This window comes from Aphelocoma coerulescens, chromosome 7 (assembly GCF_041296385.1).
Source record: "Aphelocoma coerulescens isolate FSJ_1873_10779 chromosome 7, UR_Acoe_1.0, whole genome shotgun sequence".
Classification (NCBI taxonomy): domain Eukaryota; kingdom Metazoa; phylum Chordata; class Aves; order Passeriformes; family Corvidae; genus Aphelocoma; species Aphelocoma coerulescens.
The window spans coordinates 35,657,447-35,674,976 of NC_091021.1; the positions used below are offsets into that span (position 1 = coordinate 35,657,447).

The 17,530-nt window shown below is 42.6% G+C and overlaps 1 pseudogene; it reads right to left on the minus strand.

Annotated features, from left to right (window-relative positions):
* Nucleotides 1-8,255: 8,255 nt before the first annotated feature.
* LOC138113484 (monocarboxylate transporter 9 pseudogene) lies at nt 8,256-10,043 on the minus strand (annotated as a pseudogene).
* Between the last annotated feature and the right edge of the window lie 7,487 nt (nt 10,044-17,530).

Genomic DNA, 17,530 nt, shown 5'->3' on the forward strand with positions numbered 1-17,530 from the left:
CCACAGTCTTACAGGCAAACAGCGATGATGCTTGTTAAGAAAACCCTAAATAATTCCAAGCAATCTCTCCATTCAGCTTGTGTGCTGTGCAGTGCTAAAGGACATCTCACCTTCTTTAGTGTCCCTCCTGCTTCTGCCAAAATGCCCCTGTCAGCACAAACAGTAGTGGGCAACCTGCCCTGACTATCCTGGTGACCAAGGGGAAGTGATTGATTACCCAGAGAGAGCTCAGCATTCCACACCGGCCACAAATATCCCTGTCCCTACACACTGACTGGTACAGGGGAGAGAAGGTGCTCTTGCCAGAGGGGAGCTCCTCAGAAAAAGAAAAAAAGTAAAAAGAAAACCAGAAGAAATAATGCTCCTTGGTACTGCTAAATTTTTTATGCAGTTGTCTTCCAGAATAAGTCTCAGATGTCCTCAAATATTAATACTTGTAATGAAATGCCCAGATTAGCAATTGCATAAATCCTTCCCTCGGACGGAAGTTGCAGCCTGTGGGATCGTGGCCGATTAAAAAGATTGTTCCAGCCACAGTCACCTTTGCCTTAAGCTGATGCCAGGTGCTGTCAGCCAAGTTAGAAGTCAACATAGTGTGCAAAATATGATCCTCTGGGGGGCAAAATCTGACTCGTCTCGCTCTCAGTGTCCCAGTGTGGTGGATGTGAATGAAGAACCGTGGGATGGGAGAATAAGGGCAGATTGCAGCAGGGAGGATAAAACCGCTCCACAAAACCTTTTAATACATTTTAACTAAGAGACTTGGGGCTGTGTCTTGTTCTCAGTTTTGTATTGATTGTCATACATGAAATCCCTAATTAGCTTGGTCTTTGCATGTTAAGTGCCTTAATTAGTTAATTTTGAGTTAAACAGTTCTTTTAATTGAATGATAAAGTTAACCCATCAACCCAGGTACAAAAATCAAGCTTCATTATTAGTGTTTTCACTTGTTCAAAACAGTGTATTTGCACTAGTCCCAGTTAAAATTCCCAGTTAAAAGTTTCCTAGTTAAAAATCCCTTTTTTCAAACTTTAAACCACTTGTACACTGTGAGAGTTGTTTCTCCTATGTTCATTGTCTGTTTTTGTGGATGTTTTGGGAGGTATTGGCTGTATTTTAATGGTTTTTTGAGGGTTTTGCTTTGCACTTTAGTCTCGGGACTAACTCCAAAACCCCGGGACTAACTCCAAAACCCCAGTCCTAACAGCCAATTGCTATTTTTAGATAGCCGTTATTCTGCAAGTAAGCTCCATAGCAACCTGAATCTTAATGAGGGCATGTTACCACCCTTACTTCAGCTGGTACCACCCCCCTGACAACGACGAGCTATTGGTAGACAGAGATGATCTGTCAAAAGGAAAGCACCAATCACTTTGGACCAAAGGGGCGGGCTGTGGGCGGGCTGTGGGCGGGCTTTGGGCAGACTGGGGCGGAGCAAAGGCACTATAAAATAACGATGCACACGTCAGAGACACACAAAGACCGGTGCACATCAGCTGTAGTGGGCATTAGTGCTGGGTACTTAAACCTTACTCCTTTTAAGGAGCCTTTAATAATTTCTACCTTTGACTTTTGGATTAGCTAAAAGTCAGCCCAGCACTGCAAGTTTTTCCACCAGAGGTCCAGTGCTGTTAAAGCCTGAAGATCTCCAGTCCCTGCGTTCCTGGGGCATACCTCCTGAGCCACTAGGATCCCAAATTTTTATATTTTTCCAATTTCTGTAATTTTTCAATTTTTCCATTTTAATAAATTATTTTAATTTTTACTAAGAGTTGTCTCATTTCTCGCATTGACCTTTATGGGGTTTTAAAAGAGAGCAGATTTTCCCTGTTCTTAATTTATGCCACTTACCAAAGATTCCTGGAGTCAAATCTGTGCTAATTTACACAATGTGCAGATCCTCTAAAGACAATGGGTTGCAGTGTAAATTAGAGCATAAATCAGGTCAGAATTTGGCCCCTGATGAAGAGCCAATGGAAAGATGTTGTCTTAAATGATTCAAAAGAAGCAGCTAAGCCTATCGATTTTTATTTAAATGAATCACGCTTGGAATAGGTCTCAAAATGTTATTAAAAACTGAAACACAATGCTCTTTATTCTACAAGATGGAAATATTTAGCATATCTACTCTCTAGTGACCTAAAGGGAGAAGCTGTACTGACAGCAAGAACCAATTCCTAAACAGTCCTGAAAATTAATATATTCCATGAATAACAGAATCAACATTTGGTGCTAAATACTTAGATAACTTGGAAATAGCTAAGCAAAGGGGGCATAAAGAGCACCTACATTTTCTTGTTTGTTTGCTTGTTTTTTTTTAATGCTAGGATCTTGATTTACTACAGTATTTCTTCCAAGGCCCTGGGTATCTTTGCTCTCTCCACATATTCATAATGTATCATTTTGGATCAAATTCATGGCTAGTTTTCACAGGTGCAGTCACATTAATTTCACACCTCTGAATTTAGCTCTTTGCTGTGTATCTGGAGACCATTCATCAATATTCTCTGGAAACTAGCTTGCTCCCATCTCAACAAATAACCATATCAGCCTCTGATATTTTCAGCCAGAACAAATTCCACTTGGTGGCTTTCATTTTTATGTGTATATTATTCTAAATATAGGAAATATTTTAGCAGATGGAAGGCAGGGTATATAGGAGCTTCTATGGCAAACTTTAAATAAATTGGTTTTGTGAGGAGACCTTCTCTGCTGGTTATTACATCAATAAATCAAGAAGTATCGAATGTGGAAACATTAATCAGATTTTGATAACGTCTTCTGGAGTCATTCAGAACAGCTGACATAAAATAGCTGTAATTACATATTGTGGTATTGTATCATGTGTTTCATATTTCATAACATTTATTCTTAGGGAATGTCTCAACAGTCTCCTATTAGTAGAAGACCATTATCCTTTGACAATGGCCTATTTTTCTGTTCTACTGACATTAACTCTTAATTATCTTTTTTTTTTTTTTTAACAACAATAAATTAAAGTAAATGAGGATTATGGAAATCTCTCTGACTAATACACTGTGACTGTTACCTTAAATGCTCAGGGCTAGAGAATGAAATTTAGTGTGTATGAGCTCAAAGACGCTATTTACTACTTTAACATTTTACAAGTCATACATTAACATTTAGCAAGTCATAAAAAATTTACATCTTTAAGCGATTTGTACTTAATAGGTTAGTGATATGCATTTCATTCAGGACGCCGGGGAAAGAATCTATAAAATAAAGGCATTTTGCATTGTCTGCAAATAGTTTATACTGCCAGAGGATGTGCCATCAAACCCACAGGAGGAGTCAGGTGTGCTGCTCCTCTTTAGTCAGGAGATGTTCTCCATGGGGATAACAACATGCCTGTGGTAGCAGACTGGTACAAACTCTCTTAAAGTTACTCACTTTCTATTAAAGTGGTTGCAATTTAAGGGAAAAGACTTAAAATAAGCTAGTAGCCACTGCAACAAAATTATGGACATGGATTATTGTGATTCCATTGGAATAAATAGTGCTGTGTGATGTCTGTGAATATTTGCCCTGTTTCTTTTCAGGAGGTTCCTGCAATTATTTTAGGTCGCATTCGTTATGCTCTGATAGATCAGTTGTTAAGGACACGAACTTCATGTCAGGATCCTGGTAATCAAACCTGGCTCTGTGAATCAGTCGCATCCATCCTTAACCAAGTTGGTGCCACTAGGTGGTACCCAAGAATGTGAGCCATAGACAGTCACTTTCCCAGGATTTCCCTACTTTTGCAAGGGAAGGAGCTTCCTCTGGGCTTCGGGAAAAGACTGTCATAGTCTCATCTTCTTTTCAGGAGGATGTCAGAGGCACAGAGGAATTGAGGCCAAATCCCTGCCAGATGTGATCCCGTTCTCCCTGTTCCCAGGCAGCAGCACTGAGTGCTGCCACAGCCTTTCTCTCGCACACAAACTACTAAAACCTAATGAAGCGGTATTCAAGATGAGACTGCAAGCTGGAAATTCTCCCTACAAAACCAGAATGTGAATTAATTCATGTAAATTCTGAACTTCTTTCAAATATTGAATATTTTAAATTCTGAATAGGAAAAACACTGAGATAGGTTTTCCAGAGACATAGTTCCTATTAAATTATTTACTGTGCTCTATCCATGATTATATAAGCTAATTTGGACATGCTGCTGTTTCACTATTTGCATGTCTCTGGCACTGACAGCTGAAAAATGAACATGATGACAGTATAGAACAGGATGTTTAGACAGCAAAGTACAGCAACAATAACTGGTGAAATGTTTCCTTCAAAACACTCCTATTAAATATTGTAATTTTTTTAAAAGAATTCACTTTAGACATGGCCCCTACTTCTCTAAAGTTTCTCTCTTTTATGAGACAATGTGCATTACTTATCCTTTAAATAAAACACATCTTAACTCCTGGAATTGGGCTCTGCAGGATAGTCTGGCTTTTCCTGTGGGAGATCTCCTGGGGAGCAGGTTGGTGTTACAAAAGCTCTTCAGCGTTCACCCTGTGGAGTGTCTGTCACGTTGCACTGCTGCGGAGGGATCTGCACAGCATTCAAGGCATGGGAGGGAGCAGGAAAAAGTGTAAAATTACTGTGAAATCAGGGAATATGTGCTCCAATCTTGCTGCTGTCTCAGGAGGGGAATTAAAGACATTCATGGAAGAAATATTAATATCTTCGTGTCACAGGCTTTAAGAAATTTTTTGCTGTTTGCTTGGTAATATTAATGCTTCAGAAAACTAATTTTTTTCAGTTAATCTTTGAAACAGAAGTATTGGTTAGATCATCCCAAATCTCCAAAATGAGACACTTTATAAGGCACTTGGATCAAATCTGATCTTGTCCCCCTGTTTTTTATATGAGTTGCTCTCTTCTGTCTAGTTCATCTTCAGAGAGGAGAGGAAAGGATTTTATAAACACTGTAAATTTTTTCCCGTATCTCTGCCACCTTCTAGATTAAAAAGTGCTCTGTGCCATGAATAGACAAACACAGAAGTGCTTCTAAGGTTTTGAATGCCAACAGTGTTGTTGATGCTTCTGCATCAACTTTGTCAAAAATATTGGGTCCCTCCTATGTCCTCTCCAATCTTCTCCATCTTTGATAGAAGAGAATCATAGAATCACGTAATTTGGAAAGGACCTTCAAGATCATTGAGTTCAACCATTCCCCCAGCACTGCCAGGCCCACCACAAACCATGTTCCTGAGTGCCCCAACTACACATCTCTTAAATCCCTCCAGGGATGGTGACTCCACCACTGCCCTGGGCAGCTGTGCCAGGGCTTGACAGCCCTTTCAGTGAATAAGTTTTCCCAATATCCAATGTAAATAATCCCTTGGTGCAACTTGAGGCCATTTCTTCTTGTCCTGTTGCTTGTGACTTGGGCGAAGAGATTGACCCCCACCTGGCTACACCCTTCTTCCAGAAAATTCTATGGAGTAAGAAGGTCCTCCCTGAGCCTCCTTTTCTCCAGACCCCTCCCCAGCTCAGTTTTCCTTCTTTGGACATGCCTGCAGGGGAACACGAATTTCAGCATTTATAAAACTATTCCTTTTATTAGAAGGGTAGTAGTGCTGTTTCGGTGCTCAAAATCATTGAAAAAAATACTGTTCTAAAAAGCTTGTAAGTAATCTTTTCCCCCTACCAGTTAGAGATGAAGTAAACATTTGGATGTTTTGATGCTGATCTCCTGAGTCTATAAATAAATAAATAAATAAATAAATAAATAGCTGCAATTTCCTCTGGGTTTAGAAAAGGTTTTTGTTCAGCTGATCCTTTTGGGCATGGCCTGAAGGACATGCAAACACAGGACACAAAAATCCTGCCACATCCCATTGAGAGCAGCACATGGTGCCATCTGCAGTGCCACTGTTCTCCAGGTTGCTCTTTTCCCTGGGGTACCATCCCCTGCCTCCTGAGTGGATGGCAGAGTTCAGACCTGTCACTCTTTCATCCCTCACGGGTAATTCAGCACCTGTAACTCCCAGTTTAAAAGACTGTGGGGACTTTGAGCAGCCCGCAGAGGAAGGAGAAGTATCACGGTTAATGTTCCAGCTGATACCAATGCTGGTGAGGTTAAAGCTTCTCATTTGAAATGTTGGGGTAGTAGCTCTGGCTCTGGGTGCTAGTGACGTTTTTATGTCTTTCTGCAAAATGGTGGGGGGAAAAAGGGCACGGGAATATTACATTTTGCTTATTTTTAGTAAGGGGTTTTAGGATATCCTGATTGTACGGTCTGAAAAGGTCTTAGTTGGTGGGAGGTTCTGTAAAAAATCAGGCCTGAGGAAAGAGATGTAGCTGCCCTGCACATCTATCTCGATTTACTGTCCGTGGTGTTAGAGAGAGGAAAGAAACAGAATTATTTTCAATAAATTTTACACGTAACTTGACATCCAATCAAGCGCATCAACATTAGCAGTCAATTAGGAGCTCAATGCATGGTTCTGAGTAGCTGTAAATTACTGCACACTAATGGCTCTTAAGCAAACCTCCAGAGCAGGTTCAGCTTTTTTTCACCAATGAAGCAGTGAACATCATAAAGCCACAACAGGGGTAAATGTTCAAATTAATTTAATCTGTTTTAATTTTCAAATAAACAAATCTTACTTATAGCGCAAATAACAGCAACAGAAGCAACACAATACTTTCCAAATCCCTCTGGACCCTTTAGAATACTTCTCACTCAAATTGTAGCACAGGAAATACTTTTCTCCATCCCTTGCTCTCTCTTTCATCTGAAAAGGCTGTCGCTCCAGTTGTGCTTGGAGACTTCTGTGGATTTTTTTTGTTTGTTTCATTCTGTTTTCCCTTTGCACTAAAACTATACCATATTTAAAGGATAACAAGTCTTTTACTTTCCCAACCCCATAACCTCATCTCATTCTCACTAAAGTCACTAGGAAAGTATTTCATGAAAAAATGATATTTATTTATTTTTATTTATTACTTGTAAAAGCTGTTGGGTTGGGTTGGACGGTCGGGATGAACGGAGACGAGAGATCTCTGAAGTCAGATCTCTGGAGCACGCTGTTTATTGCAAAGGGCGTGGCAGATCACTTTCTTCTGGTGATTCTGCACAGTTCAGGTCTGGGTGCTTGCTTCCTGGCTTCCACTTGCAGGGTCACTGGCTGGTGTGGAGGCGTCGGCAGGCTTTGATGCGTGGTGCGGCTTCACGTTTTTTGCTGGAACCCACTTTATTCCTTCACCTGTGGAAACACACGCAAACCCCTTCCCCCACATTGTAAGATTGTATGGTCCTTCCATTTTTCCTGAATCTAGATTTTTAATCAAAACTGGGGGGCGCTCTTTCAGTTTTGCTTTTTTGTTGTTCAAAAATTGTCTATAAATGGGGGGATCAGGCTCTTCTGCAGAGCTATTCAAAAAATTGTAAACATACAAAGCCTTGTTCAACCTTCTTTGAGGTGTTTCCTGGGCTTCTCCCCCTTTCTGTTGATCTAAAATGCGTTTTAGGGTTTGATGTGTTCCTCTTAGGGTACTTTTTAGCAGTTGTTTAAGATACGGTGAACAAATACCACTATCTCTTACAGCCCTTCTTAGTTCTTTAATTTCGTGAGTGGGGATGGGAACCCACGTTTTAGGACTGTCAGGCTGTTGGCTAGCTATCACAGGCTTAGCTAATAGACTAAGACTTCCATCTTTACAGATTTGGCGTCTTATTTCATGCCAATCTGTTAATTGAGAATAATCTGAGCACTTTGGAGGATTTTTTTGATTCAGAAAGTAGCGCTAACAAACTCTCAGAACTCATTTCCTCTTTATGGGTTGCAAGATCCCAGCCGCTCGCTGGCGGGACTCTGGGGCTCATTGCAAACAAATCTGGCTGCTTTTCAGGGTTTCCTGGTGTTAGATTTAAAGCATCAGCTCCGGCAGAGCAGCTCTCCATCTCCCCTGCCACTGGAGCTGCACCACTGCCCTCCGTTCCCCCCCGTTTGCGGCTTGTGAGGCGAGGCTGAGCTGCGCGGAGGGATGTTGCTGGGCGGCCGAGGGATACAGGTGCACGGTGCCGGAGGGCCCCGGTGGCGGCGATGGCACGGCCGATCTCTGTGGTGGCGGGCGAGGAGGCGGCAGGGCCGCGGGGAACTGGCGCCGTGACTGTGGCGCGGCCAATCGAGGCGGCGGCAGGCGAGAGGGTGCGGGTGAAGCCATGGGGGGCGGTGGTGGTGGAGCTAGTCCCGTGAGCAGTGCTGTGGTTGGAGGAGTGTGAGCGTGCGTGGGTTGCGCCATCAGGTCAGCGTGGCGGGCTGTGATGGCGGCTGTCTGTGTGTCGGGGAGAGCGGGAGGTGGCAGGGCTGCCCCGTCGGCAGGAGAGATCCACCCAGCAGGACACAAAAGCCACTGAAGTAGAAAGCAGTGTCGTACTCCTGCGTCCAGTCGTAAAACCAGCCTCCAATTGGTGGTCTGAGGCTATTCCCAAGTCCAGCGAAGAACATCAATATCCCATAGGCATGAGTCAGTTTCTCAATCCCCACAGTCTGTGTTGTTACATATGGAAAAACTGACCAGTTCCCAGTTAGAAAACCCAAAATCCCAGAAAGCATCGCTAAGGTAAGGTAACTTTTGGCAAATGGAATTGCAAACAAGGCCACTCCTGTCATTAATAAGGTAGTTACATAGAGATATAAAGTGTTAACCCACTTAAAATCTGCCAGTGTTCCTAAAATAAGTTTGCCAACAGTCGTCGTAATGCCAATAATGGAAATAAGGGGCATATAATAGTCATCTTCACTGATGTTTGCACTTCTTGTTACATCTTCCATGAGCAGAGAAGGAGGAAATCCACCTCCAATCAAAGAGCAAGATGGCAACAAAGAGAGCTGAAAATACTTTGTTCTTGAAAAGAACCATGGTCTCCTTCCAGTAGGTCAAACAGAGCTGCCACTTCCTTTTGGCAAGTTGCTTGCAGAAGTTAGTCTGTTCGACAACTTTATTTTTGTGTCTTTCTCATTTACATTTATTGAGCTCTTACTCAAAATGCTCTCCTGTTTGCAATCAGGCACATTGTTCACACATTTTTCATCAATATAGTCCTTTTCAAGGATGCTAATGTTTTCTTCAACAGTCTTTTCCTTTTCATGGTAAACAAAATACTGGTCTGGGACTTTGTCTACACACATTTTCTCTGGTGGAGGAGAACTGGATGATTCCAAAGGTCTCATTAGGCTGCCACATGCTACTATCCCATCTCAATGGGATGTGGCAGGATTTTTGTGTCCTGTGTTTGCATGTCCTTCAGGCCATGCCCAAAAGGATCAGCTGAACAAAAACCTTTTCTAAACCCAGAGGAAATTGCAGCTATTTATTTATTTATTTATTTATAGACTCAGGAGATCAGGATCAAAACATCCAAATGTTTACTTCATCTCTAACTGGTAGGGGGAAAAGATTACTTACAAGCTTTTTAGAACAGTATTTTTTTCAATGATTTTGAGCAGGGCACTGACTATTAGCAGACACCCCTTCAGTCCACAGCGCTTGGTGAGCTCTCTTCGCAGCGCTGCATATACAAAGAGTCCAACACTTGATCCTGTTGAAATCAGACCAAGTGCAAGGCCTCTGCGTTTGTCAAAATACTGGCACGTGATGGTAACTGTTGCAGTGTACAAAAGGCCACATCCAAGACCAACAACTATTCCATATGAAACATAAAGAAAGTATATGTTACGTGCAAAACTGCTCATCATGAGACCCCCAGCCACCATAAAGCCACTGAAGATAGCTACTGGTCTTGCTCCAAAAGGTGATACACATATACTGCAGACAGGACTGGCAAGCCATCCAGTTCCATTTGCTAGCGATCCAACCCAAGCAGTCTTGCCTTTCCCTTCTCCAAAAGCATCCAGCCACTCCAAATACAAGACTCTCACCGCCAGCGGTGATCCATAGCACAGGAACTGGGTGAAGAAGGAAATGACAACAATCACCCAGCCCCAACCACCATCTGGTGGCGTCCGAAATACCATCTTGTCAGCTGGGTGCAGAGGCAGGGGCAGCACAGATGATGACAAAAAAGTCCGTCAGCTTCCTATAAATGTACCTTCATGTGACAACTACCTCTGCCGCGGACCCCTGCGCTGCCCTGCTCCGGGGGCAGACCCCCGCCCCACCGCCTCCCCCTGCCCGGTTCGGTGGATTCCTAGATGTCGCAGGGGGCAGGGTCCTTAGTCAGAGGTCCGTCGTGGGGGGCTGGCCAGGCTCTCCACACGGCGCTCAGGACGCTGCCGTTGGGTCCCTCCTCAGAGCTCCGGTTTCAGGCATCGCTTGGCACCAGCTTTCCGTGCTCGGGACCTCGCAGGTGGGTCTCCACTCAAGAGCTCCAGTGCGGGCGGTGCTGAGCAATACCCGCCTGTGCTCGGGCGCGCGGCTGGGTCCCTCCGTAGAGCTCCGGTCTGCACTGCTTAGCAGCGTGTCCGTGCTCGAGGGGTGCCGCGGCAAGCTTCCTCAAAGAGCTCCAGGTAGCTGCTGCACAGCAGTGGCCGTCTGTGCTCGAGGACTGCCAGGCAATTTCCTCCCTCCGAGAGCTCCAGGTAATCGCTACAAGGTAACGGCTCCCCGTGCTCGAGGGCTGCCTCGGCAGAGTTATAGAGCTCCGGCTTTTACGCTGCGCAGCAACGGTATGCCGTGCTCACGACACGTTCCAGGTGGCTATCACTGGTCTTTTAGTTACCGTCCATGGAGAAGTCTCCCACAGGTGGAAGAAGCTGAACCGGGCCTTCAATCAAACGTTTGGGCACCAGTCTGTAGAAACTCTGCGGGGGCGGGACTCGGACGGTACGGCCGGGACGGAGACGAGAGATCTCTATAAGCAGATCTTTGGAGCACGCTGTTTATTGCAAAGGGCGTGGGTATAAGGGCACTGCTTAGAGCTGCGAGCTGCAGCTCCAAGCAGGCCCAAGGTGTAGGAGAGAGAGCAAGAGCAAGAGAGCTAAGAGAGCTAAGAGCGTAAGTAAAAGAGAAGAGCTAAGAGCAAGGGGCTAAGAGCGTAAGAGCATAAGAGAGTAAAGAGCTAAGACCTAAGAGAGCGAGGTCCTTGTTACAATACAATAAATCATCTTCTGTACTGAATATTCTAATTCTCACTAGCCAATCTAATACAAGGTACAAATCCTATAGCATTTACATACAGCCTATAAGAGTTATTGCATTACCATAGAGTGTTACATTTTAACTTCTAAAAGCTACCCCTTGGACCCCTTCTGCTGAGCTAGTAGGGTCTGCTCTGACCCTTGGACCTGTCTGCAAGCAGAGGGTATTGTCTAATCAAGAGGGGATTACCTTCAGCTGGCTATACCATTGTTTTCTAGTTGTTCAGTAACTAAGACTTTATATCTCAAAGGTGGCTTTCATTTCCATGTCGCCTATAGATTTCATATTCCCAAAGTCTTTTGTCAGGCAATCATATTTATAAGGCTTTCCTGTTTCATTTTCCCCAATAATTACTATTTATTTAGCATTTTTATTTATTTACTGCCTTTCTGCAGCTCTGAGGCACATATGTTTTGGAGTCAAGCATATCTCTGACAGCCTCTCTGAGACCATCAGGATCAGATCTGCCAAGTAAGAGAATACAGTTTTTAAGCCTTTTCTGTAAGCTTTATCATCATTAATGGTAGATACTTCACTGAAACTTTCTTCAGAAGTATTGTGTCAAATGCTGACTTCATTGCACATAGGTCACACACTGATATCATTATTATTACTCAAGTCTTACTGGAAAGAAGTTGGGGCCAAAGTACTTAATTTACTTAATTAATTGTTAACTGTATGACCAAGTGAGTCTTCCATAGGGAAGATGGGAGTACAATGAAGTGAGAAAAATTTCCCAGGGCTTTAGATCAGGCATTAAGTAAAGCAGTTATATCTTTTGGAAAAATGAGTGTCAGCTAATACAGAACTTCTTCCCTTTATTCAGAAGATTCATTAATATTCTTGCTTATGCTGGAATATGAGCAAAAGTCATTCACACAGACACTCAGCCTTCCTTTTCCCTGAATTTCCAGTATGCATAATTCACCTTTAAAGCCAGGTCTTTTAGAAAAACATTATGATATTGATAAAAATTCTCCTGTCTTGTGCACTGGGATAGTGAAATCTGGCTGAGTGTCCCTTGCACTGGTCCTGAAGAGAAATATCAGGTGACTGGTAACTCTATTCTGCAGTTATTTACAGAGAAAGTAATTCTGCTCAGAAGAGGATTAAATTTTTGCATTTATTCAGGCAGTTTTACTGACATATAATGAATTGGGATTGTGAATGGAGCCTTAGCACATTTACATGTTTATGTCTGTTTATTCCTTTCTTTTGTCTCTCTAAAAAGGCATTAATCCACCTGTCTATCTCAGTCAATATTAGTTTATTTATATATTCTTTAGTTCATTTTAGGAGGCAGAAGAGAACAAGTTGTCATTATTATAATTTATAATGCTTAAAAATATAAAACTATAGAAAGACAAAACCATAGAATTACAGAATGGTTTGAGTTGCAAAGGATCTTAAAGATCATCCCATTCCAATCCCCTGCCATGGGCAGGGACACCTTCCACTATCCCAGTTCCTCCAAGCCCTAGCCTTGAAGACTTCCAGAGTGAGGGAGCCACAGCTTCCCTCCTGTTCCAGTGTCTTATCACCCTCACAGTCAAGAATTTCTTCCCAATATCCCATCTAACCCTGCCCTTGCTCAGATTGAAACCATTCCCCCTTGTCCTGTCACTTCATGCCCTTGTCCAAAGTCCTTCCACAGCTTCAGGCATTTGAAGGGGCTCTAAGACCTCCCCAGAGCCTGGTCTTCTCCAGGCTGAGCACCCCCATCTCTCCCAGCCTGTCTCTGGAGCAGGGATGCTCCAGCCCTCAGAGCATCTTTGTGGCTTCCTCGGGACTGGCTTCAGCAGTTCCATGTCCTTCCAATGTAGGGGGCCCAGAGCTGGATGCACAAGAGCAGAACAGAGGGACAGAATCACCCCCCTTGCTCTGCTGGCATTCAGAACATCCTAGAAAGACAAGAAAGTAACCAAAGGCTCGTTTTTCCTCTCTTTCTGAATACACATCCTACCTTCTTTTACAGCTTGGGAACACAATGATTCCAAAAGTGCAACTGCTGAGACACATTGGTTTGCTTATTTAGAACCTGCAAAGGATCACATGGGGACAACAGGGCTTTATGTAGGTAATTTACACAACATCTAAAATGCATTGGGAGCCAGTTCTGCTCCTCAAGGCAGCAACTTTGTGCTGTCTTGAGAAGCATGTGAGCTCTTTAGCACACACCAGTATGCAAAAATATGGAGATGAGCCACTGAGTGAGTTTGTCCCAGGAGTTTCTTTTGGCTTCTCCAGTGGCTGCTTCTCTCTGTGCTGCCTGGGAAGCCTGAGGCATTGGTGGTGTGAGGTGCTCCTAGACTGCCTGCCAGTGTCCCCTCAGCCTTTCTTACATCTTCTTTTCTGTTATTCCACCTGAGATAAAGCTGTGTAAAAGCTAACTTAGCCAAAATCTCCTGTGGCTTTGCAGTGAACGGAGAGGAAGTTCACTTACATCATGCTGCTCCATTTAAGTCCTCTAATCTGAACTATGAAGAGGAAATCGAATTAAAGGTTGAGTCAGTCAGAATTATGCATTACATTCACAAAAATTAAAACATTCCAAATCTCTACATTACATTAAAAGTACACTAAAAGAAGGTTAAATTAGCAAAATCAAACACTTAGAAGCATGGAAATACCATAAAAACCATTGCTACCTTATGCCACTTCAAACTAAGCCTCCCTCTGCATATAAAATATAATACTGTCTTTAACAGCAGCTTTTCATGCCTTTTCCCACAAAACTTCTCCCTTGCTGCTTCACGGTATTAGTCTCCCTTTGCTTTATCTCCTGTGTACTTAAATCTTCTTACTTCTTCATTTACTCCTACTTTTCTCTCTTTATTTTTTCCATGTCCCTGAAACCACTGAAATCTCTCCTGAAGCTGGTCAGTCTTTGTAAGAATTAATTTTTGGTAAGAATTAATAGATGTGGAGTTGTTGATGAGGGCAGGATTCAAATGCTGTAGTGTCCCAGGAGGGGTTAGCTTGACACTGGGGAAAGTTTGCTTTATAGTTTATCCTGTATTTGAACTTACAAAAGAGCATCACTTGGACAGGCAGTCACTTAGGTAAAAAAATCTATTCAGAGCTGGAGAAGTTCCAATGCTGCCCAAGTTCCCCATGGGGACATCAGTGCCTGTCATTGGCCTGGGCAAATTAGGGAGAAGAACAGTGAAAAAGGTGATAGCCAAAATACCCCAAGGAGATATTTTCTCTCTAATGCCTTTCAGGTATCCAGCCTTAGGGATCACTCCTAACAACAGAAGGTAAAACATTTTTTAACAGACGTGCAGTTGAAATTGACAGTGTCCCTTTAACAGCTTCAACAGTGGGAGCGTTTTATGTAGGTGGGTGAATCTGATGCTAAATAGTTAAATCTGTCTTAGCTAAGAACTTGTGACTTCCAAAATAAAATATTGCTGGTAGAAGAAAGTAACAGCAATTGGGAGCAAAGCACAGAGGAATGGGCCAGCTCTAATTTGTGCAGGTTTGAGGAGGCTCACCTATGTGCATGATTTTTGTTTTTTTAATGTGAATAATTTAGTGAAGTTTCTGATAACTGTCTCTACTGGAACAAAAGGTTTCCACTACTGTTGCCCAGTGAGTTCAGCCTCTCATGGGTCAAAGGTGTTGGGAAACATCTACTGAACACAGTTTGGGGCCTCCAGCACTGGGCATCTGCCACGTTCTGCACTGACCAGTGCATCCTGTGCTGCAGCAGCACATCTGTGTGCAGCCTGTAAAACCACTGTGGGCTGTTTCTTGGCTTGCAAAAGCTGCTAGATCTGCAAATGCAAATGTATTCACATTAATTAGAATAAATGACCACGTGGTTGCATCTTTAACTAAGTTCCCAAACTCCCAGGGAAGGAAGATTCTGCACAGTCAAACACTGCAGAATTTGCATCTGAGGGAAGCATTTTAGGTTTCTGTATATTTTACCAACAATTAAGGAACTGAGATGGCACTTTCCTTGCACATTTGCAATTTAAAATTTTGGGCCACCACAACATGTTTTAGTTCCCATCTTTTTGGTCGACTCACAGGGATGGAGAGAGTGACCTTGTGTGTGATGATGGTAGAATTTAGAACAAGAATTAGCTACCTTGCCTCATAGAAGTTGCTTGGCTGGCAAGGATGATATTTTGGCCAGCCTCTGCTACTGTACAGCATAAGGTGATATCTGATATATTTGTGTGTAACCAAACAGAGAGGGGAGGGCAGCAAAGGAGCCAGGCCAGCAAAGCTGGGTGAGGAAGCCATGGGGCTTGGATTCAACAGTGCCCAGTCATCTCCTCCAAAGGAGAGTGCAGTTAAAACTTGGCCTGCATTTTTGCATATCACCCTGCAGCTGATCAGCCAAGGAAGGCTGGTGACACAAACAGCAGCACTGCCAGGGACACACTGCTCCTTCTGGGTCAACAACAAACCACTGCCTAAAATTTCAAAAATATTTTCAATAATCATCATAATCCAAAATTACAACAGGCAATTCTACTCCTTTGTCAAAAAAGGGCCCCAATTTCTGTTCATCCTTGTTATATGTACTTGGGGAATTACCACTGGCCACTGGGGAAAGCCAAGAGAATAAACAGCCACTGAGTGCAGACAGTTTCTACCACAGAAAAATGATCATCCCAGAAATGGAATTGGAAAAACCTTAAAAAATGGAAATTCTCTAAACCGTACTTTCCTTAGGGGCCAGTGTGCTGCAGGAGGTTTGTTCTGCTGTGTGCAGGCTGCCATGTGCTCCCATAGCAGGGATGTTCCTGTACACAGTGTTGAGCCCTTTAAAATTATTTGTCCTTCATACATTTAGTAGAGGAACTACATATTCATATCCAACTTTGTAATCTGCTTCACCTCTGTGAGAGTGTTGCATCCAGAGCTCTCATGTCCATACTGTTACTGCTTATTGCATAATTGTTATGCTCACTGCATAATTTTAAACCTTTTGACCAGATTACATAGAAGAATATATATTAGGAACAGATTGCTCTTGAGAACATTAAAGATAAGCATGATTGCTGTGTTTCAAGATTATTGGTTGTGTAGACTTGTGCTGTATCTTGGTCAAGCCCATGAACAGTATGTAGCAGACCTGAAATACTTAATTAAAAATATGAAAGAAATAAATTATATAAATTTGAATAGTATGGGCTTTTGCTTGCAATCTATAACATGCTAGTGGTTTTAATGTAACTGAGATGATACGATTTTTAACCTTCCACTCAGACCAAATTTAAGTTCTCTTTCTCAAGATTTTTTCCAGTCAGGCTGGCTACCAAATGCTCCCCCTTCCTTGGAAGTCTCCTAAACAACAGAAGTCATTGCTACACTTTTAAACAACCAGATATGTAAAATTATGAACTTTTGGAAAGGTGTGGCAAAAATTATGCTTCTTGGTAGTAACATGTAGGAATATTGCGAGTAAAGAGACCCTATTGAGTTGTCTGCTATAGAACAGTTTGGTGAGAAGTGACAGGAGGTATCTGTCTGAAGAAGGGGAACACTGCTGTTGGTTTAGCTTTGTCCCTATTAGAATAATTTAATACCAATATCAGGATATACCTTGCGTATGCCCTTGTGGGTATGAACAAATGACAATCCTCCCCCAAACACAGAAGTCTTGCAACCCTAATCCTGCCTGCTGCCTCACAGGGACAGGACCTGTGCTGCCCCATGTCCATGCACACATCCCACTCCAGGCCAGGATGAATCTGCACAGAGCAGCTTGGCAAGAGCAGACTTAAAGTTCTAAAAAACACGACTGCATTGACAGTTAATAGAAAACTCAATTATAAGTCACATCACATTAAAAAATATGACAAGAGGAGAAAACAACTCATGAGGCAACTATTATCCAAAGATGTTTCCAATTACAAATCTCAGCACAGCTTGAGCACCTGGGCTATTCATCCCAAGAGCTGATTACAACATCATGATATGAGTGATACAATGACTAATACAGTATCAGGACCAGTATCTCCCACTCTGTTTTTTCAGTATCATGTAAGTGGAAAGTGTTTAATTAGAAAGCTTTCAGTATTCATTTTCTAACTTAATAGGCTTTTCTGGTTGATAACAACCTTATTATGTGTTGGGAATAGATGCTTAGCCAACCCAAAAATATCTTTTTCCCCCTTCTTGTCTTTTAAGAAAAACAAGCAGATATCTTTCCCATCCATTGAAATGCTGTTATTAGATTTGACTCATTTTAATAGAGCTGTGTCAGTTCAATTAGTGTAAGGACAAGAAATGACAAATTATATTCTGGTTTTTGTGAGTGTAATATCATGGGTAAAACGGTGTAGTTCCAGGCTAGAGATGGAATTTTGCTGGTGCCTTATGGTAAATCTGGGCAAATGTGTGAGGCAGTGAATCTATCTCTAAAATTCCATCTTGTATACAGCAGTGCTTG